Raw genomic sequence first — 26,772 nt, forward strand, 5'->3', positions numbered from 1 at the left:
CCTCTGTACAAAGAAGAGCAAGAGTTCAAGGCAGGAATGAGTGGGAATAATGCGCAGAGCATCAACTCTAGAAGGAAATGCAAGCAATTGAGCTGACTATGGAAAGTGTTGTGTGTGGGAGCATCAGAAAGGTGTTCTTAATGCAAGTCCTTTGATATTTTCCATTCCTATCCTTCACCCATGTACAAACAAGGGGGGAAATATTGGTGCTTCCTGCAGCAGGAAAATCCCTATTTTCAAGCAGCTGCTTCTGCTGCCTTTTACTCATGCTCTGAGAGATGTCTGGCTTGCTGCTTTCCCTTGCAGACCACTCAAGGGATGAGATACTTTGATCTTTCCCATTCTAATGGATTAATTTGTTGTCTTCATCTGAACTGCAGTAAATAATTTGAATTGCAATTAGCAAATCTCTGTGCAAAGTCAGCACCTGGCAAAGAACAATCCTAGGAAAGTAAAGGACCTCCTAGGTGAGACATGATGAATATATTACCAAGAGGAGGAGCAGCTGAGCACTTGGCATGCTCCCAAGGGATGCGGTGAGGGCATCATCACCACAAGGACTTGGGACAGGCAAGCTAGCATAGTAGTGTGATTGAGATCAGGTCTATAAATCCTGTATGTCATAACTCATGGCTTTTACTTAATCCAGTCAGTTTTCCCATCTCCCTGCTCATCTGGGGTATGGTCACTTCTAGGTGTCTATCAACATGAGTAGTGTTGTGAAACTTGCTCCATTTGTGGGACAACTTGAAGAGGATGGCTGGGAGCTCACAAGGCTGCCTTGAAGGTTCATCAGTCTCGTGGCTTCTCTCGCTGCACAGCCCATGTAGCAGCTCTGGCAGCTGACTGTAAAACCAACCCTCATTTATGCCTCCTTCCAGCAGCCTGGAGCTGTGAGGAAGAGTGGGTGACCCCGGCCTTGCATCAACAAGCAGAAGGAATGACAGCAAGGCATGCTTTTCAGCCAAAAGACACCCTTTTCTTCCCTCTGCTATTAGTCCAAAGCCTAAGAAAAGGGGATTCTCCAGGGGACATCTGCAGAAACACACCACAATTAGTTTGGGTGTTGTCACCAAAAAAGCTGGACCAAGAATATGATACAAAGCTACTACCAGATGAGATACTCCAACACTAGACTGGTACTTAAACTTGCCAGAAGAACATGGGGCCTGGAGGAGGAGGAGTTGTATTCTGTAGGTGTTTGTCATCTGTGTAGGTCAGGGGTATATTATATATAGAGGTCACAAGCGAGGCATTTGCTTTCCTGGAATGATGTACTTCAAGGTTCTCCTTTCTAAAAACACTGTCTCTAAATCCGATTTTAAAAGCTAAATTTAATTTAAAATGCTACTTTTTTAAGCAATCGGCTAATGAGTTAACAGTGACCACAGTGTTCTTTTCCTGTGCCACTTCTCATGTAAAACTGTGATACCCGAGAAAGCAACCTCCACAAGCACCCTACATAAATCTCTCATTCAGAACAGCTCTTGAACCTGTCAATGAACTCTGAAAGGACGACACCAATCCAAAACATAAGCAGATTCTCCAGCACAGGCTTGAACCAGAAACATGTTTTCTTTTGTTCCTTAAAAGGCTCTAATTTCAGCCTTAAATTCTGGGGCTGTTGCACAACAAAGAAGTTACTGAATCAGACAAAGAAAATTAATTCTATCATTATTTGAGGAGAGGATTTCATACATTTTCATGCATAAGCATTCAGAAAAGGTTACTGCAAGTGTTAAGCTCAATTCAGTGTCCTGCAGGAGATGGGTATGTTTGAGTGCCTCGTTATAATTAGAACCAGAGTTGAAAAAACCATCTCCTCATGATAAGAATGCGATTGTCTTTGTTAATTGCCATGAAGTTGCAGCTCTTGCTTGGCTCCAGACTCAGTGCTTGTCTTTGATTTTAAATAGAGGCATTGTACTCCAAAGCTTTGATTAAATGATGTGGGGTTTGTACAGCTTTAATAGTTTTCACACTGACTACACATGAAAAAAATAATAGAGATGTCAAGGTTATCAAGCATGAAAATAACAGCATTGCTGAGAGTTTTCTGTGATGCTGTGTTTGATGAGAGGTTTGGAGGCCAAATTCCCCCTTTTCCTATAAGCATGGGGCACCAAATGTTTCCCCTAATAAGCAAACTTAGCTACAGTTAAAGACATAAGTGGCTTCAACTCATGTGGCCTTGGGTCAAGGAACATGAGCGCACACATCTGAGTGCTGACACCAAGCAGAGCATCAAAGCTATACAGGCTATAGCATAAGGACATCATCAGAACCCAAATAAGCTCTTATCCATCCTTAATGGCTTTGTGAGGTGCTTCAAATGGGCACCTAGGGATTCTAGTCATCTAAATCCTATTTATTTAGCTTAGTACTTCAGCATAAAGTAGGACAGAAGACTCCTAGAAATAAATTCAACCCAAATTGGAAAAAAAGAAAACCCTCTACACAGAAAAGGAGAATAGAGCTGCTGTGTCCTGCTACTGCAAACCCCCTTCCATTTAAAGCAGAATTTAACACAAATGTATGCCAAAGGCAACCTGAAGATGTTCTGTCATATCTCATTTATGCTGTGAAGCCACAATAAAAAGGAAGAATCCCCTGTCAGCCCAGCAGTCCTTCCCTTTCAAAGGCCAAACAAAAATCGCCACGGAATTTGAGTCACCAATGAAGGGTATACGTGAAATACCCTTCTTCCTGACCATGTGGAAAATGCTTTTCTTCAGACAGCAGAAAGGTAATAACAGAGACTGTCAGGGTTTGCTATAGGTATCAGTGGCTTTCCATGCCACAGTTCAGTTAGGGAGGATGCTGGCTTACCAGTACTGACAAAGACACTCAACAACACTGTGTGCTTGAACCCCTCTCAAGCATTGCTGGAGCAGCAGCCATGGTAGATACTCCTGGGCATCCACTTTACAGCTCATAATATTAAACTTACAATACAGGGGGGATGCTGAGAACTGCTGGAGCTCAGCAACCCTTTGAGAAGGAATCACCACCTTGAGAAGGAATGAGCCATTCTCCAAGGTCCTGTTTTCCTCCCAAATACCACATAGAAAGATTTTCTTCTTACCACCAAGTGAAGTTGTGGTGTATTTGTCTCTAAATATTTGAGTGGGAAAGAAGCACTGCTTTGATTCATTGCCAGCAGCCCACCAGCCAGGATTTGGTTGAAAATCTAAAGATGATGAATATGGGACAATGCAAATGCTAAGCTGAGCTATACAAACACAGCACACTTCGCTGTGTTTGAATAGCTGGGGCACCTGCCATGGATTTAGATGGAACAATTATAGTAGTCCCTTAGAAAATATTCTGCATTGAAAGTTATTCAAATACTGTTGTGTTACCCATCAGGAGCAAATCTATGCCTGCAATGTAGATTACTGTTGCATCCCGAGTCTTGCTGTTTGATGCATTGAGAAAGCATGTGTACATGCATTAAAGCTGCCAAAAGTACTTGTTGTAAATGAGCAAGCAGAGGGGGTGTTTCACCAGCGTGCTTGTTGGCTGTCAAGGGAAAAGTCCTTTGAAAGGCTTCAGGAACAAAGAATTGGAGACCCTGCTGACGTTTTTCGGATGAGAAAGGGGGGATTCTTGAAGAAAAAGCCTAAATAAACAGTCTGGATACAGACTCAGGTACATATTTTCTATGAAAACTCACCCATCTCTTTTCCTGCCACTGCAGTGGTTAAACAACCTGCCTGTTTTGTGTCAGAACTCCTGATCATTTGGACCCCTCACTCCTTTGCAATAGTTAAGAACTGAGGACGAGGGTTATGAGAAATATCCCAAAAAAACTTTTCTTATGCTGGCTTCACAAGAGGAGACAATCAGGAGATTTTCAGGCCACAAAGGGTAGTTTGGCTCATTCTACGCAACCTTTACAATTTTCTGGCATTGACAACATTTTGTGTGGGAAATGCTGGTAGGGAAAATTCATTGTGTCCTTGAATGTAAATTCAAAACCAATGAGAAAGAATCTGGAAATTTATCCCCTACACTGTCTCCTCAGATGCTTGATCTTTGCCTGGGAGCTGGAAGAGACCAAATGGGTTTGAATAGCCTTCTCCCCTAGGTTTAGTTGTACAAGAGTACTTCCAACATCCTCAGTTCCCTTCTCAATTCCTTATTTCTAATGGTGGCAAAATCACATTCACATGATGTCATGGCTAAAAAGGACATCCAGAAATCCCTGTAGACTGCAATCAGAACATCCTGATTACAGTCGGATTTATTCTGCAGCAATTATAATATAGTGCAACTAACTTCCTTCTCACTGCTTCAGTCCTTCCTGAAAATTAATCATCATACCATCAATCACTAACAATGCAACAATCATACAGCAGTTCAAAGGGCATTCCAGAGTCTGCCTGGCAGGCAGAATGACCAGCATTGCCCAGTAGAAAAATACACCTGAAAATCCCCTGAAAATAAAAGGGAAAAAATCTTTTTCAGTATAATTAAATGACCAAAACGTCTACATCAGAATTGGAGTTCACAGCACTAACAGTGACTTGGAATCCTAGCACAGCTGGTGAACTAACTGTGAATAAACATTTGGTCTTCCACACTAGCAAGCTATTAACACAGCTTACTAAGGCAAAGAAACCAATCTGGGTTTGCTCTGTCTTGTGAGCTGCGTCCCCTGCTTCTCTGAGTGGCCACTTATCTCCCAGGGTGTTGGCAAAGGGCTGTGGTGGCTCATGTGCCCTCACTCTGCCTTCATTGCCCGTTTCTCCCCTTCTCACAGGGCTCCACAGTTACACTGGCAGAGCAAATGTGTAGCAATATCTTAGTCATTTCAGGGAATAAAATCACCTCCTTGAGCACAGGGCTCTACTTAAGCTACTACTTAAGGTAGTTGCCTAAGCTGAGAGGTACAGGGAGGGTTGAGAAGCAGAAGGCTGTTACCCATCAGTTGCACATGGAGCAGAGACCTCATTTGGAGTTGGAAAACAGACAATTACTTTCAAAAAAAGGTCAAACAAAGCAATTCTTTTAAATTTTATTTTATTTTATTTTCTCCTTTTTCTGAGGTTGAAAGTCCATTTTCATCCTGGACATTTCTGAAAAGGAACTACCCTATCACTACAAAAGTGCTTGTCTTTCTCTTCTCCTTGACAGTAGCTCCTCTCAATGTGTTTTCCTACAAGGGGATCTTGGAGAAATGATCTAAAACCTGACCTCTACCTTAGGAATCAACTCCTTCCCCATCACTCATACCTGACGTGTTGAGAGAGTGTCAGACTGTACCTGCAGACTTAATCACATCGGTGAAGTGACCACTCAAAGTTCCCCTGTCTTTCATGACAAGATAAGCCCTTTTAATCTTTCAGATCCTGTTTCTACTCAATCACAGCTCATGCCACGGGAAAGCCCATTTTGGGATACTTCTCTGGAATATTAAAAAGACAGATCTCCACGTGACACAGATAATGTGTGATTTTAAACAATTAAGACAATTTAAATACTCCAAGAGAAGCAAAACCACATTAAAAAGTGTTTGCAAAGCACCTCTCTACGCCTAGCAGACATACAATCAAAAACTGCATTAGCTGGTGAATTGCTTGCATTCCTTTTCTCCTCCTACAGCTCATCTAAGCAGTAAACTTGGGTCTATTGAAGTTGTTCTTTCCGTTTGACAACTACTTTGATGCTCTGACTGGTGTAATCAGATACAGTCAGAGAACTACAGAATGTAAAGGCACTGCCATTACAGCTAAGACTGTGGATGGAGTTTTGCAAATTATAGAGCTAACCCAAGCAGTAAATCAGTGTCTGATTAGCTCTGGGATTTGAGGAGGTTCTGATTGGAAAACTGATGAGAAAAATCCCCTCTGGAATGATAAACGGGCTATCTTGTAAGGTCTTTGTTATTTCTGGGGAGAGCAGACTGTATCAAGTATCTTCCTGAGCCACAGCTGGAAGATCCTAGGACACTGCAATACAAACAGTGGTTAGGGGCTGGCAGATCTTGCGTGGTTTAACTCCATGGGGAATGGGGGCTGTGTCACCCTGCAGCAAATACAGCAAGCAGGGACTGGACAAGGCAGGACCTAAAGTGGCAACCTTCCCCTGTCACTGCAAGGTCAGTTCCTAACACGACCCTGCTCCCAGCATCCGTGGATGTGCCCTTCCCCAAGCTTCAGCTTTGGTGCTGAGTGTGTCAGGGCTCAGCAATCTGTTGTCTGACACATCCTGGGGCTCAGCCCATCCTAGCCTTTGCCTGGTGCTCAGCTAACAAACCCATAGGACCTGACACAGGTTTTGTTTTCTGTTTATCCATCATCTGAACACACTGGGATGCTGTTCCAGTACGGTAACACTGCTATTAATAATAATAATGCAAGATGCAAATTAGCCCTTGGGTTTCCCTGCAGTCAGAGGCCACCTTACCTAACTGAGAGATGATTCACCGCTCCCCTTTGAAGACCCCATGCTGGTTTGGTTTCCAGTCGCTGACATTTTACCCTATCAATATCTTCTGATGAGTCTGCCCTGCTCTGGTGTCCATGGTGACAACTGCTTCTGTGCGGCAGCTTGGATCTGAGGGCCAGTGTGGGAGTGCTGCAAGCCCCCTGTGACACAGCAGCCACTCACACCCGGTATCAGCAGCTGATCTTCCCCTGTGCTCAGCACCCAGGGAACCAGGCGAAAGCAAGGGATGCAAGGAGGAGGCACCCCCAAGTAGCTGGGCTTAGTCACTGAACAAGCCAAGCCCAGCCTGAATACTTCAGAGCACATTAAACAGCTTCGAGCATGTTTTGGAAAAGCACTGGAGACAAACAGTGTGTGTTCACTTTTACCTGCTGTGTGCTGTTAAATAGCTGGTGGAAAGGAAGAGGGAGGAAGAAGAAATCAAATATGAGCATTTCATAGTGCCAGCTTTAGCTAATTACACTGACGGCATTTCCACTTACACCAGACTTTATTTAATGACAGTGTATGAGTTGACATAAGATTGCAACTGTCTTTTCTGTGTTTTATTCAGTTATTTCAGGGTACCTCAGATGCTCCCTGCAAACACTAACAAACACCTCCTGCAGTGAAAGAAACCGAAGAAGTGTTGAGCTGATCAGCTCTGCAGGATCACAGCCAGACAGATGCTACAGGAAAGTATCAGAGTCATCTCTACCTGTGCAAGGCTCCATAGCCAAAGTCTCTTATTGCCTTGTCAGGAATAAATGAGTGTTCAGATGGGTAAACTGAGGTAGCAAGAAACTGAAGTTAATTATTGAGTGAAGTACCTGAAGGTGTGGTTGCCAGTGTCCTGCTGTTTCATACGACTGTGTTCCCATCTAGTCAGGCATCTTGGAGGGTTTCTGGGGTTTCAAGTGTAGAGCAGCCATCACATAGTAAAGTAAAAGATTTAAAGTGTGTCTACAGTAAAGGCAGTGATTCTAAAATGCTGTTCTGTGCATGTGCTCTAGGAGTGGAGGATTCAACTCCAGCATTTCACCAAGAGTTGTTAGAATGTTAAATGGAAATGACCTGACGGAGTACATGAGCCAGCCCCAAGTCACTCTCAGCCCACCATTCGCCATTCCTCACGGATTCCCCTAGAAAAAGAGCTTAAAACTGCAACAGATAGCAGCCAGACCAGGGCAAAATTGATGTAAAGGGGGTACAAGGGGCAGCTGCTCATTGCCCATCCTGTGTCTGAACCAGGCTGTATGATGTGTGGGAAATGCATGGGAAGAAGTTGCACCAAGCTGCAGAGCTACAACCTGGCTGGGGTCACGGCAGGGTGGTGCTGGTGTTGCACAGTGGGAGGGTTATAGTGGATGCTCACATATCCCTTCACCCACCTGATAAATCTAATCTTGGGTGAAGCAACACAGACTTGGGAGAAATGAGAAGGGCCCAAAACCCAGGGAGGAGAAGGAATAGCAAAGATAAGACCAATGAAACCATTCAAGAAGGTGAATTGTATGTGAATCAGTGTCCCTGCCTCCTGTACTTGCTCTTGATTTTATAATACATGAGGTGATTTTCGAGTTGATTTCATTTACCAGAGCATGTAAGCACTTTATAGCTCTACAAGTGCTTTAATTCCACAGCAAACACTGTGAGTGCTATAATCCCTCATCTGACTGGGTAATTATAGTTACAGGAGATAAAACAACAGGTTTTGTATTTATATGCCATGCCCGACACAAGCAAAGTGTTTCGTAGGCTTCCAAATCCTCATCCGTTACTGAACCAGGACTTTGTGCAATGGTTTCAGTCTTCAAAGAGCTAAATGAGGCATCAGATAGCTCAGTTCTACCAACTGCAGAGTCCTTGTATGCCCCAATGTGAGAATCTAGAGAGAAATGGAGCTACTGTAAACCTGAGAACCCAGCAGGCTTGGGTAGCACCAGGTATTGAACACAAAACCAGGTGCAGAGCAGCAAGAAAATACATGGGAAGGTTTGTTATGTAAGGGGAGACAACAAGCATGGCCAGAAACAATAATATTTTCAGGGGTAATTGGTATTTGTTGTGACTTGGGATGAAAACAAGCTTTGAGAAGTCAATATTTCTCATTTCCTTTGGAACAGATGTGAACTACGTGTATGTTTTCCCAAACTTTGTTTAAATAGGAAAGTTTTATGGCAGCGTTTCCATATCACAATATTGCTTTCCACTATAAATCCCCTCAGAGACCAAGCAGCATTCACCACCACTTGTGACATTCAGGTTTGAGCAGAATGGAAGCCGTTTTAGCAAAAGGCAAAATAAAGCCTTTTGGCTTGTTGCAGTGAACCAGCAGCAAGAGGAAAGCAAAAGGTTGGAGTGCCCATTGCAGTGTGCTACAGTCCGGATCTGAACATCCCCACCAAATGTTGATCTAGTTCTACTTTTAATGGAAATCCATTGGAATTATTTGAAAGGGAAAAGTAAAATAAAATGAAAGAACATGGAGTTTTTCATTAGGAATACCAGACTCTCAGTGCATTGAAGTTATCCCAGATCTTCCAGTGCTCATCTGAACCTGTGAGCACAAACAGCCAAGAGCTTATATCCCTCTAGAGTCTTCTAGAGGGTTATAAGGAGCACAATGAAATGTGGGTTATCTCTATCCATTGTTTTCCATAGTTGACATGTTTCGGGTGAGTCAGAGCCCACACTTACACCAGGGCTTCCAAACCTTTGTGGGAATCACTCTTTGGGACTGAAGTCAGGTTTGAAGCGCAGCACCAAGATTTTCCCCTAAGCCACGCTCTGTCCCCAACAGCACTGGGAGCATCAGGAAGCGGCAGAAAGCAATAAATAAGCATTGGTGCCAGCCCATCACATTCTGCCATTACAACTAATTCAGCCCTTTGATGTTTATATTGTTGCTGGAATTAACTTAATGAGTGTTCACTTCACTAGAAGCGTAATCAAATATTAACAGCTTGAATGGGATGGAACTCTCTGCCAGGGCTCACCAGAAAGAAATGGGTCTGTGAGCAAGAGAGATCAGATGAACATCAGCGGGTGGGCAGAGATGACTAACAGAGGCAGCAAGGAGCCCGCACGAGCTGGAGTGGGTGCAGCAGGGAAGCCTTAGCAAAGGGATGCTTTTGGCTGCTTACCCTGGTGCTGCAGCCGGGTGCCTTCCTTCCCTGGGTTGTTTGGAGACAGTGAAAACGTGCCTCAAGCAGCTGGTAGTGGAAGCTGAGGCACAGGGGAGGATGCAGGGGTGTTTCTCCTCCACTCCCTTCATTGCCTATAATGTGCCTGGTGTTACCTGCAGAGGAGAGATGACTGTGTACAGACCAGCTTCTCACCCCATTCAAGCACAAGACTGTGTTTGCCAGACCTGACACTCACCTTTGCTTCTGTTTCTGGCTTGTCTTGCACATTTCCTGAAGCTCAGTTGCAAAGGAGATGGGAACTTTTGCTTGCTGTGGAATAATTCCTTTCCATTATTTTTACCTACTGAGAATGAAACCCGATCCGCTGAAGGCAATATGGCTTAATACAAAAGAGAAAAAACTAATTAAGCGAACAAAGGTTCGTGTCAACTTGTGATGGAAGGACAGAGGGTGCAAAGCAAACAGGACCATTTTCTGGCTGTGCAGGTTCAACAGAGGGCTTGCTCTTATATTACAGAAGTACAGCTCTTTCAGAAAAGGAACTTTTATTTCAGCTTGAGCTTCAGCTTCCTCATCTGGGAATGAAATAACTACAGTGAACCAGCATCCTTCTGTTTCCTAGTAACCATGGAGCCAGGCCAATGCATTTAATTTCTGTTATGTCCACCTATTTCTGCTCCCATTAGACAAAGGCCGCCGAAACACACATGCAGCATTTCATATCCACAAGGATGCTCTGTCTGGTCTTGTAAGAGTAGCAAATGTGGAAGGATCTCTTTGCTCCTGGAACAGTTTGTTAACTGGATGTGCTTGTGAGCCTTTCACAAAGCAGGATGGGTTGACAGGGAACAGTGGGACCAACTGAGAGCAGAGACCCTTCTTTAATGAGGAATCACATTTGGCAACCCTTGAGGAACAGGGCTGCAGAAACCATGACACTGCTGAAATACAGGAAAGGGATGTCACAGATGACATCCTTAAGCACCACAAGATGAAGGTTTTAGAATCGGGCAGGCAGGACCTAACCAGCAGCAGCATGGGCTTGGTCAGAGACATGGTCTTTGCAACTGCCTCTCCTTTATCCATGGAAAGTGTGGGAGAAGACAAGAGACTTGCAGATCCAAAGTAAGCAAGAAGCAAATCCCTAGTAAGAAACCCAGCTATCCCACTGGAAAGATTAATGACATGCTCCAAGAATCTGGCGTGGCTGGAAAAGATGAATTGTGAAACTATTTGAGGTTTGCACATTTGTTTTCATTTTGCATCAGAACAGTCAGAAGCTTCTGAAAAATGGCATTAAGAACAGAAAAAGATCAATCCATCCTGGAATGATGAACAACCTGGGCACCAGAGTGCTCAGCTGGAGCATGAAGACTCCACTTGGAGCCTTGATCTGGATGCACTGTGAAACTTCAGCCTTTGGAGTACTGAGTGGCTTAAGCATGGTGCCATCCTCTCCCAGCTTCAAGCCCCACATATGCTGCAATATTAGTTACACAGATGTGGGAATCTTGTGTCACTTTGACCAAAGGCTTGTTCCTTCAGTGAAAAGAAATAATATAAAGAAGTTTTCCATTTCAGTTAACAGAGTTTTCTCTAGAGAGCACGACAGGCTGAGCAAATTGGGGCTGTTCAGCCTGGAGAAGAGAAACTGCATGGAGACCTTCGACCAACTTCGAGTGTCTGAAGAGGGCTACAAGGATGCTGGAGAGGGACTTTTCATCAGGGACTGGAGCAATAGGACAAGGAGTGATGGGTTTGAATTGAACAGCAGAGGTTCAGGTTAGAGATAGGGCACAAGCTCTTCCCTGTGAGGGTGCTGAGGCGCTGGCACAGGGTGCCCAGAGAAGCTGTGGCTGCCCCATCCCTGGCAGTGTTCAAGGCCAGGTTGGACACAGGGGCTTGGAGCAAGCTGCTCCAGCAGAAGGGGTCCCTGCCCGTGGCAGGGGTTGGAACTGGGTGAGCTTTCAGGTCTCTTCCAACACAAATCAGTCTGGGATTCTATGCTGATTTATTTTAGCTGGTTTATCTCTTTCCAGCTTACATTTGTCTTTGTATCCATCCTCACGCAATCGCTTATTTGCTTGCTGCAAAAAGAAACCCTCAATCTTATGATCCTAATTTAAATACAAAACCTGTACTGAGCTGAGTCCTTTTCTTAAACAAGAACCCCACAAACTTACCAAGGTTTCTCATGCCACAAGATCTTGATGATATCTGGGGTTTTATCTGATTGTTCTCTGTTCTGCTATTACTAACAGAGAAGTTAGAGATAGCCTTTAAACTGCATTGCAAAATCCAAATTACAGGAGTGAATGAGCCTTGTGTGTGCACTTTCCTACTGATCTGTGGCCAAACACTGAAAATTCTGTAAATAGCATGAGAGGGGTCATTCAGAACTGAGTGATTCAGGCCTCACTTCATCTGTGCAGGTGAGATATCCTAGGCACAAGGATTCCCACACACCTGCTTTTAAGGCATGGACTTGATCTGACCTTAGGCAGCTGCTTGGAGTGGTGAAGTGTCTCCTCAGGACCCCATTCCTTGCTTTACTTATGGCCAAGGAAGCGGTGGTCAAATCTTCATACAACTGATTAATGTGTTTCATATCAGAACAGGGCTCAGACAGGCAGCTCTGTTGCACCAAGGCAAAGATGGGGTGCAGGGCTGGATGTGTGATGCTTTCCCCAGTAGCCCCATTTCTGCTTCTCCACTGGCAGAAACCCCAGTTTTCCACAGCTCATCCCACCTTGTTATTCTGGAGGAGTTTCGTTTTCCTCTCCATAGATCCAAAACTCATTTTGCTTACAAAGCCCCAAATTCATCCACCTGCTGTCCTGAGCACAGGCGTTGTGTTTCATAAGGTTATAAAAGGCAAAATAAGGGCCCTGCATTGAGTGCCAGCTTCCCAAGCCTTGAATTTAGCATCAGATTATTAATGCTCATTTAGATGTCCTGACTTTTCCCCTCTGATTAAAACCAGCAACTGATGAATCCCCAATGATCACTTGGGCCTATGGGGAGGGCAAGGGTATGTCTTTTCCAGGTGAATAACATTTTAGATCAATTCAACTGTAATATGTAATGCTGCCCTTCTTGCATTAAATCCTATTGATTGATAACAATATTAAAAGGCAAAGCAAACTTACTGTGGACAAATGATGTAATTCTACTACCACAAACCACACCAGCTTCTTGGACCTCATGCACTGGTGAGGGGAGCATCATGCACCTCATCAGTGAATAGATCCGGGCCAGCTTTCAGGGAGCATGTTTTGAACCACCAAAGCAAAGAAATAAAGAAGCCAAGGACTGAGAAGTGGCAACTGGCTGCTTCCCCCAGTGTAAGAACTATTTCAGTCTTCTCACCTTATGCAAACTGCAGAACAGAGAGTAGGGCAGAGAACAGCCTGACTGTCACCTTTATTGCTTCTTTTCATGTTACCCCAGTGCTTTTCATCCTGAGAAGCACTACAGTTCTCATCACTGCCAGCTCCAGAGCCAGGAACCTTTGAAGCAGATGAAAGCATTCTGCAGAAAGCCATTTCTATGACAGATACCCACACAGTGCTAAATGGTCGTTCCTTCTGAGATGGTTGTTCTGGGCTTTGCTGAGGGTTAGTGAAGAGAAATAGGTATCTCAGCTTATTTTGTCAGGGAGTATTGGGGACATGAGGAATTTACCCAAGACTATGAAGGGAACATTGATTGCTAGCTGGCAGCATGGGCCAAAGCCAAGGAAGAGTCATAGTCCTGCACTAAATGATATAAAAGGCATAGGAGAAGATAAGGCTGAAATCGGTGCTAAGTGACCAAATTCCACTTGGTCTGCATGAAATGGCTTGTACCATGGGAAAAGTAGGTGGCAAGGTAGCCATTCCCATGATACAATGAAAAATGAGGCATGAGTAGCAAGATGGACATTATCGTTCCTAAGTCAGTTGGTGGTGGGCTGTAGCAGTAAGAGGTTCCAACAGAGCACAGTCAAAACAATACGAATCTCTATTGCAATTTATCTTCCTCCTATCAGTCACAAAGAAGCCACAAAATACATGCAAGTGAAGACAGAAGTCTCCTCCAGAGCAAAGCTCTTTGGTTCAGGTAAATGAGCCTTAGTCAAGAGCATGCCTATGGCAAGAGCTTTTGCCTGTGTGTAAATCCTACTTCGAGTCCTGCTTTCAGCAAGGGTGTAGACTAGATGGATCTCCAAAGTGGCCTTCTAACTTAAATCTTTGTGTGGTTAGAATTGTGGCTAAAGAAGCAACAGATGGCAATCTAGAATGTATCATAAAGCTTCTGGGTCTTTTTTCTATTACTCAACAAGTCTTTAGCCAAAAAGGGTCCCACAAATTGTCCATGAAACAAGCTCAAGGCTGAGCCAACCTCTCCAGGGCATCAATGTAGAATTACTCAGCCACAACAAAACATACAATCAAATAATAATAGCAAACTTGAAATGCGAGTGGGATTGCAGCCTCCCCTTCTGTGGCATCAACGGATATTGAAACCTATGGGTTAATAGTGCTGTATGACAGCTTGATATTGCTTTATTACCAGTACCCTAAACCGCCTTCTCTCCTTTCAGAAAGAAACTATGACTCAGATCTCTGTGGAGTAAGAATAACAGGAGTTTGTTTCAAGTGGAAAATCAGGCCCGTTTTCCTTCAGGCATTGTATCTTGCATGTATTTTGGTACCACCTTCTTTGCCAAAGTCTAAGCATGTGAAACTTGGCTTCACCCATTATGGTTACAAGTGACGTTCAACTGAGGCTACACGCTGTTCCCTTTCATAACAGCAGAGAATTATTCCGTTATTTAAGTCATTAAAGGTTCAAACATTATTGCCAGGGGTCAGACTGCCTGTTTCAGATCTCTACCAGATAGAGATTGTTGCTAAGGTAACAGCCAGCATCACCTCTCTCTGTATCCCACATCCTCCCCCAGCAGCGTGTTCAGAGGCTTGTTTCTTCCTGACTGAGCTATTTGCATGTTTTGGGATATGGATGCCTGATGTGAGTGATCGATTCGCTGCAAAGCTGTTGTGACAGAACATCAGAGTCAAAAGGTGAGTGGATTTTGGTCTTTCTATTGCTAGAGTCTGGGGAAATTCAGTCATCGCGTTCAGAAGGACTAGGCTCAGGTAACATTTTTCCCTATACCATCAGTAGCAGAGCAGTGCCAGATGAGCTGGTGACAAATGATGGTGTATGACCGTAGGCCATGGCTCAGCCATTGCTCTGCAACAACGTGAGGCTCTCCAGCTAAATCCCACCCTGAGTCATCTGCAAAATGAGTACTGACATCCCAGCTAGCCATATTGACTCCTTTTATAGCCAAAGGGTAGATTAGTCATCCCCTCTTCCAGCATCTATGTTGTCTTTGTTGAGGATGAAGAATGTCTTGATGCTTTGGCTCAGCTGTTGATATCCTCTCTCTGGACACCTAAAGCACAATGAGATGAATTTCACCCCTTAGAGACTCTGGACTGATATTCTTTGTCCAAATGTAAATGTCCTCAATGTTACCTCCATCTGAACAATTTATCTGGACTCCCTTGACAGTTAATAGAGTAAAACAGGCACCCACAGGACATAATTCATCACATTGCAAAGGAGATGTGTAAAAATAGATTAGACAAAGCAGGCAAGAAATACCTAGTCTTGTACAGGAGACAAAGACAAGAGAATGATAGGAGCCAAAACCAGCTGCTGTTGGTGGTGTTCTTTTGTCACCTATTATAGTTTGCAGAAGAAATTTTAGTTAATTGGAGGAAGGATTGCAGAAAGAAGGGTGAATTTCCAGAAATACCTAGTTAACATTGGTACAAGCCACAAGCATGGAGGCCAATGGTCATTCTGTAAGGAGAGGGACACTTTCTGTTACAGCAGCTCCCACAGGCATTCGAGGACCATTCCTACAACTCCGGGTTATCATTGAAGGTGATACAGAGAAACAGTAAAGGCCTCTTAACAACTCATTTTTCTTCCCCTCTTGGTTTGGTCTCCATCTACAGGAGGTGGTGCTGTCTGAGAATACGGATCAAACAAGCAAAGTCCAGTGAAGTTGGTTGTATCAGTGATGTTCCTGCCAGAATGCTTTTCCTTGGGCAGGGAAAGAAGATCAAATTGATTCAAACAAAGAAGAGATTCTTCCAAAAGTTTAAAACCTTGAGTGGGAGGAAATCAGAGGAGCTGCTGCCAGCAAAGGGAAGTGGAAATGGAAATGTCAGCAAGGTTTATGTAGTGGCACTTGGCCAGAGGTGGACTGAATTAACTCAGCCAAGGTAACACTAAACACGAGGTACTAATAGGCTCTCAGAGTATATTTCAGACAGATGAAAGCAATTGTCCTTTGACCTTATGCACCACAATTCACCTGTGGCATTTACAATAACCCAAGAATACATGCTTTGGAGGAAGATTATTGCTACCTTGGCAAAAGGATTTCGCAGTATCCAGAGCTCTTTATAAACTCCACAACTCAATGGACTTCTCTTAATAAACCCTGGGTGAAGCTTCTCTGTGCATCACAGCCTATGTGGGCCATCTAAATATCATCCTGCTGACTCATTATAGCCAATACTAACAGAGTGAACTCAAAAGTGGTGATGGACATGGTATATTTCCACTGTGAGGACTTCAAGAAACTCAAAGATAGTCTGCAGAAACTGCATATTTGGAGATGTTCTGCTCATTTATCCTGACAATGAAGCAGCCATCACATGTACAGATTCACATTTGGTCTCCAGTAGCCAGCACAGCCCTGGACAGCTTCGCTGGAAGTTCAGGGTGTTGGAAGCAATGCCGTAAGAGAGACTTGAAGTTTGAAAGTCCAGTTAAACAAAAGCAGGATCAACGGGATACTGCAGGAACCTGAGCTCTTGCACTGCCTGGTCTATGACCCTGTCACAGCACAGAACTCCTGCATTTCCACAGAGTCTCCTAAATGCATCACTGGTCTCTGTCTTTGGGGGTTTTCCTTGATCAACATTAGAGCATGCAAGTCTCTGTGAGAAATAAGCCCAGAGGGATGTAATGGCAGCTGGCATTTCTCATCAGCTCCTACTGGCCTTGAAATTGATTTCATGACTGAAAAGTTGGGGATAAAAATAAGAACTCTAAAAATCAGGTATTCTGTAAAATGCTTGGTTGGATGGACCTATGTAACCTGATTCAAGAAACAGCAAAACTACCCCATTCAGGCAGTACACAGGTCTGGCAAAGGGCTCAGGAGTCATTTCCTTTCTAGGCCCCAGAAAATATAGGTTAGTATATCCAGACCTCTGAGAGATAAGGTGCAGTAGAGACCCCATGCCAATGCATTGATTGGGCAACTCATGCCAACAGGGCATCTTGAAGTGTCTTTCTACCACGGGAAGGACTCAGCATAGTGCGTATGTTGTAAATAGCTTTAATATATCCCCATGCATCCCAGAAGCAGTAGGGAACACGCACATGCCCTACTTTGAATATGCAGGAGATAGATACACGCTGTGCTGGGTGGACCTTCAGTGTTCTGGATAAAGTCTGATGGAATCCTTCAGAGCACAGATCAGCCAACAAAGAAGTTCATAGATACTTGGTTTGCTAAGAGATCTTTTTGTGGTTGAATCTTAGGCGTAGGGAGCAACCGGACTTCCAATCTCATCTATACCTGGGCAAGAACACCAATTCCCATGGAACACTGTTCATGGGTACATCTCCTAGAAAGCTCTGGAAGACCATAGTGCTTATCTCCAATTCACAACTTTCTGTGCAGATTTGGCAGGGTGACCCAGACATGTACGGGCTCAGTTGTTGAGCCCGATGCTTTACTCCATCACACAGCCATCACCCTGCAGTGGTCCATGCCTGCATTGATACCAGCAAAGCTGTCCTGTCACAGACAGTCCCCTAACACTGATGGAAGGTGATGGGGAATCGCCCAGGTCACTATGGTTTAACTCTTCCTCTCTACAGTATGATGGGAATTGTTCCTTGAACTGGATGAGGGATTTCGATAAGAAAAAACCCGTTGGGAATGGTCCAAACCCAAGCTGGGGAGCAGGTCTAAACCTACTACTGGGTATACTGGATTGGTCCTCAACATTGTGACTCAGATATTGGAAGTGCCACAGAGAGGTGCAACAAAGCTTTCATGTGGGTAAACAGAGCAGGGGACCTTCCTGCCTCCTTGCCCTTTTCGCCAGCACCGGGCAGATGATGAAGATAAAGAGCAGCCCATATTCATTTTGCATCCTCCTACCCAGGAAAAGTTTATTCTTCCACTGGATTGACTTTTCCAGCCTCCTCCTTTCCCTGACTCCTCTCTTCTGGGTGATGCCTCCCAGCACTACTCATCGCAGTTAATTAATGGAGTGTTTGTTTGCTTGCTTCCGAGAGGCCAGCAAAGGTGAGAGGCTGGAGTTCACTGGCTTTGCAGTAGCTGCTGGCTGTGTCTGCTCTCCAGCTCCCACAGTGAGGGCAGCTCAAGGCCAAAGCACCAATTAAATCCCACTTAATCCCTGTAATAATACTAAGGAAAGAATAAAAGCAGCTTCACCCTTGCACCATGCACCACGTTGAGGGGCTTTAACCCTGTCCTTTATGTTCCACAGCCATCTACCACTTTTAGCCTCCCACAGTCACCTCCCAGCTGCTGCATCAAAGCCAGCTCCACCTCTGCCCCTATTGTTTGGCTGGACTAGCCCTCCCAGTTAAGAAATGAAGATACTGGAGCAGCCACTCTGCTCATGGCCCAAACTGAGCCCAGCCACGGAATGAGCCTCTCCTGCCCAATGGGCAAACCCTTCTCCCAGCCGCTGCCAACAACAGAGCAGCTTTCCCTCTGCAGAAGAAAGCAAATAACTCTGGGGCATAGAATGGGGGGGAAAGGGGGACACAAGTCAGAACAAAATGAGCCAAAAGCTGGTACACAAGCTGTACAGCACCTGCTTCCACCCGCAGCTGCAAACCTATTACTGCGTGTATGTGCAGAGCGGGGTGATCTTACAAACAGGGATGCATTGAGCAGATGCAAATGGGCACTGAAACAAGCAGAGAGCAGCCAAACCCAAACCCAGGTGTCTATGCAAAGACAAACAAACACCGAGCAGCCAAATATTTGTGCTTTCTATTTGTATTGGGTTGGTTTGATACCTGGAATTATTCTTAACCCTTCAAAATCCTCTCTATAAAGCCAAGATACCAGATTAGATGTTGTCCCTCATGTTACTCCAGCACTGTCTGAATCTGCCTGTGTAAGTTGTGGGTGGATATATAATATATTAGATATTAGATATTAGATATTAAGATATTAGAAGTTAGGTATTATATATTACATATTAGATATTATCATTGTATTCAGATTAAGCAAAACATCATTTTTCTCCTACTGGAAAAAATATCTGGGGCAAGATACTTTGTACAGGATATTCTGGAAGCTTAATACATGTGAACACCAACACGGCTTTCCCTTGGGTGTTACTTATGTACAAACATTCCATCCTCTGCCCCATTAAAAGAATCACAGAATCCCAGACAGGTTTGGGTTGGAAGGGACCTTAAAGTTCGTCCAGCTCCAACCCCTGCCACGGGCAGGGACCCCTTCCACTGGAGCAGCTTGCTCCAAGCCCCTGTGTCCAACCTGGCCTTGAACACTGCCAGGGATGGGGCAGCCACAGCTTCTCTGGGCACCCTGTGCCAGCGCCTCAGCACCCTCACAGGGAAGAGCTTCTTCCTTATATCCAACCTGAACTTCCCCTGTTTCAGTTTAAACCCATCACCACTTGTCCTATCCCTCCAGTCCCTGATGAAGAGTCCTTCCTCAGCATCCTTGTAGCCCCATTCAGACACTGGAAGCTGCTCTGAGATCTCCCCATAGCTTCTCTTCTCCAGGCTGAACAGCCCCAGTGTTCTCAGCCTTTATACATCTTTGTATCAATAAAATCTCAATCTGCTTTCGTGGAGAGAAATACAAGTTTTGTATGTGTATAGAATAGTTTTGTTACATACATTTGAATTTCAAAATAAGGCCCATAAACTGCCCTGTGTTTTGCCCGGCACACACAAAACTGAACTCAGTCCACGAACAAAACTGTGCCAGCTTGCAGCTTGAGTCCTCCCAAAGCTGCACGAAGCTACTGACACCTGGGAATGCTTTGACCTTCCCAAGGCATTCTGGCAAGGCAGGCCCAGCACTTGGATCACTTGGAAAGAATCAGCCCTCCCTTTGTCAGAGTGCTGTCTTTCCCCTGCAGAGAACAGTAATCATATTTCTCATCTGAATTTCCCCTAAACAGGAGTTATTGCCCATACGTTTGATTTGTGAAGCAATTAAGCAGGTTGGGATTGTCTCCTTACACTTTTCCCATTTTCAGGCTCCATTGCTGGCTCTGGGAGATGCAGCGTATTTGTTCTTGCAGATAATGTCATTTCTACTGCTAAAAATCATAATTCCTGAGCACATGCATTCAATGGCTCATAAGCTCTGATTGTATTTTCACAGATGCCTTTTTTTCAGGCCAGAAGGAAATGTTATCATCATCATCTAGCCTGACCTCCAGCATAACACAGGACATAGACATTCACCCTGTGATTTCGGGGCTGTGCCTTGTGATTTCTGCTTCAGCTGGAGACATGAAGAAACATCCATCCTTCCCTTCACTTCTTGCAGTAAGAATATTCCATGTCACTAAGCAAGGCAATTCAGCCACTTTGGTATGGAAAGGATTTGATTGACCCAAGTGAGTATATTTCGATCAGATATATTACCTCAAACTTTCTCTGATATATATGGTGTTTTTCTGTGACTGATGAAGATTCAGTGTCATAGGTTTGGGGTTTTTACAGCAGCAAATTTATTACTCTTGAAATTACTAAGTTCCAGCTGGTCACGAAATAGTTGCATTTGTTTTGTAGGCATGATGGCTTGTTCTGCTGCTTGTAAGTGGCAAAGAGGGCTGTGTTCCTGCAATCAAGTTCAGCATTTTTCATTTCTCAGCCTGGAACTTTCCAATCAATGTGAAATGAGACATTTTATGTCACAAGGATTTTGCCTTTGCTGTGACATTTTGATTTGTAATTGCTACCGTTTGAACGTGTTTATTCTCACCTTTAAGATAGGGAGCAGGAGGAAGTTTACACCACGCAGAGACTTTTCCCTCTCTGACCAGGACCCAGATGTGCTGAGCAGGGTCCCTGCTCCTGGCAAAAGATGCTGTGGATCATTTTGCTTCAAGGTAAAAGGTTCAGTTATCTGCAGATGGCAATATGCTAATACACCCAGGGTTTAAGTTTGGCAGGGTTATTTTCTTTTCCTACACAATATTTTAATTATGCTGTAGCTATAATTACTTGAGTTAAAATGGGATTTATAATTCATTTAAAAGCTCTTTTCCTGAGTTCTCACATTTGTCTAGACTTCTCAGGTGCTTGAGAGAAAAAAAAGCAAGAATCAAGACAACTTGGTACGTGTGTACACTTAATGAAGCCCACGCAGCCCTATGAGCATGCTGCAGGGTCTTGCTCCATTGTGTCTAAGCAGCAGAGTAACATGCAGGTAGGTTCAGAGGAGCAGGTTAAAACACTGCCATACAAGGTGTTTTACTGCTCTTACATGGACTCCAACTCATCTCAGCCAGAAAAGCTCTTGAGTCTGTAACAGAGGTGAGCAAGGGAGCTTTTTGAATTAACAGCAGCTTAAAGACTGGAAGTCAATGAGAGATTGCAGTCTCTCATTGAGAACTACAATGGACTTGAGTCCACCTTGCTTTTAGCATGGACACCTCCTGCAGCCTTAATTTGTCCCCCTGTTGTAGCATGTTGCCCAGCACTGCCTCTTAAAAATCACTGTCCCATAGAGGAGCCCAAACAAGCTCCAGCATGACACGGCCAATATCCTTATGCCACATGCCAGGCAGACACCTGAAGTTGAGAGCCGTGGGGTAACTGGAGAGATGGAACTTTGAGCTGATGGAGACCAGCTCTCCCTGTGAAACACAGGCAAGTTGAAAGAGGAAAACTGGAACTGTGGTCGTGTACTTGCATAAAAGTCTTATAAGATTGGGTCCCAACCCTAGACTGGCTCAAATCTATGTGAAATGCAAGTTCTTTGGAGCTCTTCAGCTCAATTTCTTAATGCCCTTTTTGTGAACAAAGCCCCCATATTACCTCCCAAAAGAGGTCCTGACTTCAGTACCTCTTCATGCTTCAGTTATCCAACTTCAAGCAGGGCTAATGGGTGGCATGAAGAGCTCTAACCTTGCAGTAACAAGGTGCAAAGCCCTGCCTCTGGGTTGAAAACCCTATTTCTCCAGACAACGGCACAGTGCCTCTGACTAATTTGTGCAACTTTCTCAACAGTCTTTGGACTTCATTGTTTCACAGCAAATGGTGGGGATTTTAACTGCTGCTGCAGTGGCAATTATACCAATGATGTGTCACTTGCAGATTTAGCGGTTAAAATCCTGCTGGCTGACACTGGCAATTTCTTGCGTGATAAATTCTAACAAAGCAGCTAAAACAAGCTGCTAATTCCATACTGCTCCTGCTTTGGTGTTGATTAGAATTCCCAGTCCTGCAGAGCAGGCTGTAATTATTATTTTCTCCTAAGTTGACAGGGGAATCAAATATTAGAAATGGTGAATACGTCCCTGTTTATCTGAAAGGGAAAAATAGTGCAACTTCAATGCCAAGAATGTGAGTCCATGGCCCCATTTGCAGGGTGCTGAGATTCAGAATGAGGGATCTCATTTATAATGATACTTCCAGGAGGCAGCAGCTGAGATGGCACGAATGCATGGAGGGCCATATGTAGTAGGACCTGCCACCCAGAAAACGGTCCCTGTAAAGAAGGAGAAAGGAAAGTGATGTTTTGAGAAGTAGAAATGGACCCTGGAGGATTTGATTTACAGCTTGTAAGGAAGACTGTAGAGAGGAATGGAAATAAGAAAAGCTGCAAACTTGGTTTTCATTAAAAGTTTTCAGTTTCTTGCCAGAACTTTTTGTTGTCTTGTTAAAAGAAGGCTGTGGCCTTGAGGATTTTTATTTGCCTGGATAAAATAATACAATGAGGGAAGTCAGGCTCATTCCATAAACATCTTTGCCTCATTAAAACTCCCCTCTTTCTCTTGAGAAACATCATTCTGCTTTTAGTAATGTCGCTTTGAAGTGCTCCTTAGAATCAAGTTTTCATCTAGTAAATCAACTTTGGTCAACATCAAACCATCCAGATCCTGCATCCAGAACATCAACTGGATTAGTAGCCCTAACTGGTGCTTCTGATGTGGTTTCCTCAGTCTGTCCCTAATATTTAAACTGAAAACCAGGCCAGAAATATCCATCCCTGGCATAGCCCAACTTGGACATTATCATCAGTGATGCAATTGTACCTTTTCAGAATGATGTTTGGCTCAAAAATGTGGATAGTCCTAACTGAAAGAAAAGCTTTTTCTTATCTCTGGCTCTGAAAGAATCAAAGGATTTTCACCCTTAGCCAAGTAAAATCACAAAATCCACAGATCTTTGCATATTCAATGTTTTCCATCTTCAGACTGCAATCACTTATATCTGCTATTTTAATAAGCATTAAGAGCTCTCATCCACTGCAGTGGAAAGCTGAGATACTAAGGTATGCATGAAGATAATTTATTGACCTAAAATATCCAGCAAGGTGACCAGGTTTAGATTTCACTCTTTATTTAGTTTTATTCTTTTGCTTGCAACTTCAAAGAGAAAATTATGACAAATTATTATTTGTAAAAACAGGAAACTAGGGCATTGCAAATGTCATAGAGCAAATCAGCACCATCACAGCAAAATACCCACCATGAAACTGCCAGAAGGAATTATTGAGGATAACTTTAGACTTAAGTGGAATGAAGTGAACTTTTAAATTGAACCTCTGGGAATTCATTTGTACATTTTCAGCCCATTTACTCAATGTCATGTGTAGAATTGGGGTTTTTTTTTGGTTAATTATACAGGTGGGGGCATTAATCTGCTCTGACTGAACCAAGCAAAAAGGCATCTACATCTGAGTGGCCACCTTTGTAGTTAACAGAGAGAAGAAGGCAGCCCTGAAGGACAAGAGGTGCCTCTCTTGGGAAGTGGATGTAGGACAGGGAAGATGAATTGCCCACTAGGAACTCCTTAATAACTATGAAGTAAGCCCAGAATGACTATTTCAGACTTACACAGTTGCATCTAGATGAGACGAATCTTGTGCTCAAGGAAAGAAAGGCAGAATTAAAGCAGGAAGGCAGCAGCTCAACGGCATAGTTTGCTTCTAAAAATGCTAGTGACTGTGAGCCAGTGCAGAAGAAAACACTGGCAAAGGGAGCATGCTGGGGTGCTCTTGAGTTCAAAAGGGCTTTGCTTCTTGCAAGTGTTTTTGGGTTGGGATAAAACTGGTGTTCAGCAAACAGTGCCCGTACTCAAGAGACAAAACTTTAATTGCTTTGAAGCTCCTCCAGGCATGAACAAGCTTCCTGCAGGAGGACACTTGCAAAATCCAAAGCAGCAAAAGAGCTCTAAAAGGATTAAGCAGAGCAGGGGCTTAGGAAGGGGGTTGAGGTGAACCTGAGTGACAAAATCACACAATAACAAGGATTCCAGCTTGCACGTGCTTTTGAAGTTGGTTATTTTTCTTACTATTAGGAACTATATATCTCTAGAAGCACAAGAGGTAAAGCCTGCATCCTGATACTTCTGTCTCCTGGGCAGGAGACATTAGCATGTGCTCTGATACCTCCCTGCCTTTTGGCCAGCTGGCAAACACAACGGGTACCCATTTAATTAGTGCCAAAGCATCTGTTTTGCCAGCAGAGAAAAGGTCTCTCCTAAAAATCTAGATGGGCAGCTACACAGGAGAGACAGATGTAAAGAGAATATTGCAAAAGACTTTGGAAAACAAACCCAAAACCTGATCCAAGAAAATAAACAAGTTTATTTAAACATCAGCTTCTTTAAGCCATTGTTCAGCAGTTCCAATGGCCTCCTTTACAGCCTGGTTGATTACAGCAGATCCAGCTTGGCTGGGCCAGGGAGGCTCAGAAACAGAACTCATCATTGTGCAAAGACACATGAAGATTGAGCTTACTCCTCTCAGCCAAAAGGTAACAAAGGATAGAGCTTGACCACGGTATGGATGAAGCTTGACAATCCCATGGGTGGAAAGACAGAGTCAGAAGGAAATTATTTTGGACACTGTTGAAATGGAAAAATAGATCTGCCCTTTGAGGATGGGTAGAGTGAGGAACAGTGAGTTAAACGGACAGAGCTGACTTACAAGCAGAGAACCTGCAGGACAGATCTTTAGCACTCATTACATTTCTTACTAACCACTGCAGAAAGTGATGCTGACACCAACTGAAGAAAGACCCAGCTGTAGTGTGGAAGCTGTCGCCTGTCACATCCAAGGGCACCCTGTGTCAGGCTCGATGTGACGGTCTGTAGAGTCTTAAAGCATGGGATCTACCACAGCACTTTCTTGTCAGCCCCTGAAAGAGGGTATCACACCTGAAGGACTTCTTTGCAAGCAATAGCTTGAGAATGCCCTTTGATTTCAATACGTCCCACCAACCTTCTTGCCCTCAGCTGTACTTCCCTACCAATAAGTCTTCTTGTGAGAGCTATTGTTCCCCTTTAACCTACAGATGATTCAGGACTCCTTTCTGATAACCCAAGCCTTCCAATTGTAACTTGTATTCATGAAAATAGAGACTTAACCTTCAGGTGCCTGCATTGTCTTGACAAAGTCCCAGTCATAAAAACCTCTCACGCAACTTGGGCGCTGATGGATTGGAAGCCATAAATCTTGCTGTTATTAGAGCCACAGTTCTCCACGCTCATTGCAACAAGTACTCACCAGTCATAAATCCTTGTCTCCTTTTCTAAAAGAGCCCATTTTGAATGCCTCAGTAAGTTCTGGATTATTCTTTAGCTATTTGGGTGCTGCTTGAAAAAGACATTAGATGCAATCTCAGAGAGAAAACAAGTCTCCAGTGAAGCTCTCAAAGGAATCCCAACAGTAACACAAACACCATTGCTGAAGCCACAGGGAAGCAGGTGAATGATTTTCTTCCTTAAAATATTGTCCTTCTTCTCTAAACATCAATTGAACAGAACTGGAGAGCAGACACTTTGAGAGTTTTTTGCTTCTATTCAAACGAATATACCCAGAAATAACAAGCAAAGCTTCAACCAACTAAATAAATCATTTTGACCAGATGTAGAGTGCTATTTAGATGTAGAGATGAAAAGGTGCGATTGTCTTCACATCAGGGTAGAAATGCACTCCTGAAACGATTTTCAAACCTCAAAGCATTCTGTGATAAAATATCCTTTAAAGCAGCATTTCCTTATCTTTTGTAGACAGTACCTGAATGATAACCAATTGCTCTGTAAAGCAGATAGGCAGGTGATTTTTTCCACTTGCAGTATCAAAAAAGCATTAATTCAGTTTATGAATTGAGAAATGCATTGATCAGGTTTGAATTCTGTCTTGTTGCACAGTTAAAAAAAACCAACCCAAAACTCACACATTTTTACACCTTTATAGAGCCTGAATAATGCTCGCTTCCAACTCCATGTCCCTGCAGAGATACAGCACATGCCAGGGTGTTCCCAAGGCCAGAACTCTGCAAAAACTGTGTGAATAAACCCTTCAAGTCCTCCAAGCTGAGGTGGAAGGAATGAGCAGCAGTAGCACTGGTACCAAGCTGCACATTCAGATCTCCTTAAAGATCTCAATCAGACCTTCAACAAAACCCAGGAGCACTCTGGCTAGATATATGGTGATGGAAGACCTCCATCTCCTGTGTATATTCATATAGCTTTCAATGTATGAACATTTACTAACATGCACCTACTCACGCTTGTGCAAGTTTGCATACTATGCACTCTGAAACATCAGCAAACTCAGTGCCAGAAGATGAACCTTCTTATTTGAAAGGTGACTCATTAGAATCAAACTCAGAATTGAAAGAGACTCAGTGTCATCTGCTTCTCAAAGTAAGTGTCACTTGCACAGAAGAAAGAAGAATCCATCCCTAAGTCAAGGCAAGCATTTGGACAACTCAGCTGACAAAAACAATGTGAATTCTTGTTGCACTGCCAACACATTGCCTTCTTAAATGGTGATTGAGAGTCTTTGCCAATTCCTGGCTTTGTTTGTGACTTTGCCAAGTATCTCTGGGATAGTGGACACACG

General features: G+C 43.8%; 1 protein-coding gene and 1 long non-coding RNA gene across 3 annotated transcripts in view; one reads left to right on the top strand and one right to left on the bottom strand.

The window, feature by feature from the left end:
- Positions 1-26,772, bottom strand: part of LOC130607131 (acid-sensing ion channel 2) — a 430,756-nt gene that overhangs the window by 352,147 nt on the left and 51,837 nt on the right. The window lies entirely within an intron of this gene.
- On the top strand, positions 6,580-7,220 carry LOC130607132 (uncharacterized). Its single transcript, XR_008974167.1, has 2 exons — positions 6,580-6,805; positions 7,007-7,220. It is a non-coding gene; the product is annotated as an uncharacterized LOC130607132 (long non-coding RNA).

The sequence above is a fragment of the Pezoporus wallicus genome, unplaced genomic scaffold (genome assembly GCF_028554395.1).
Source record: "Pezoporus wallicus isolate ANWC-B61680 ecotype Strahan unplaced genomic scaffold, APGP_CSIRO_Pwel_v1 contig_8251, whole genome shotgun sequence".
NCBI lineage: Eukaryota > Metazoa > Chordata > Aves > Psittaciformes > Psittacidae > Pezoporus > Pezoporus wallicus.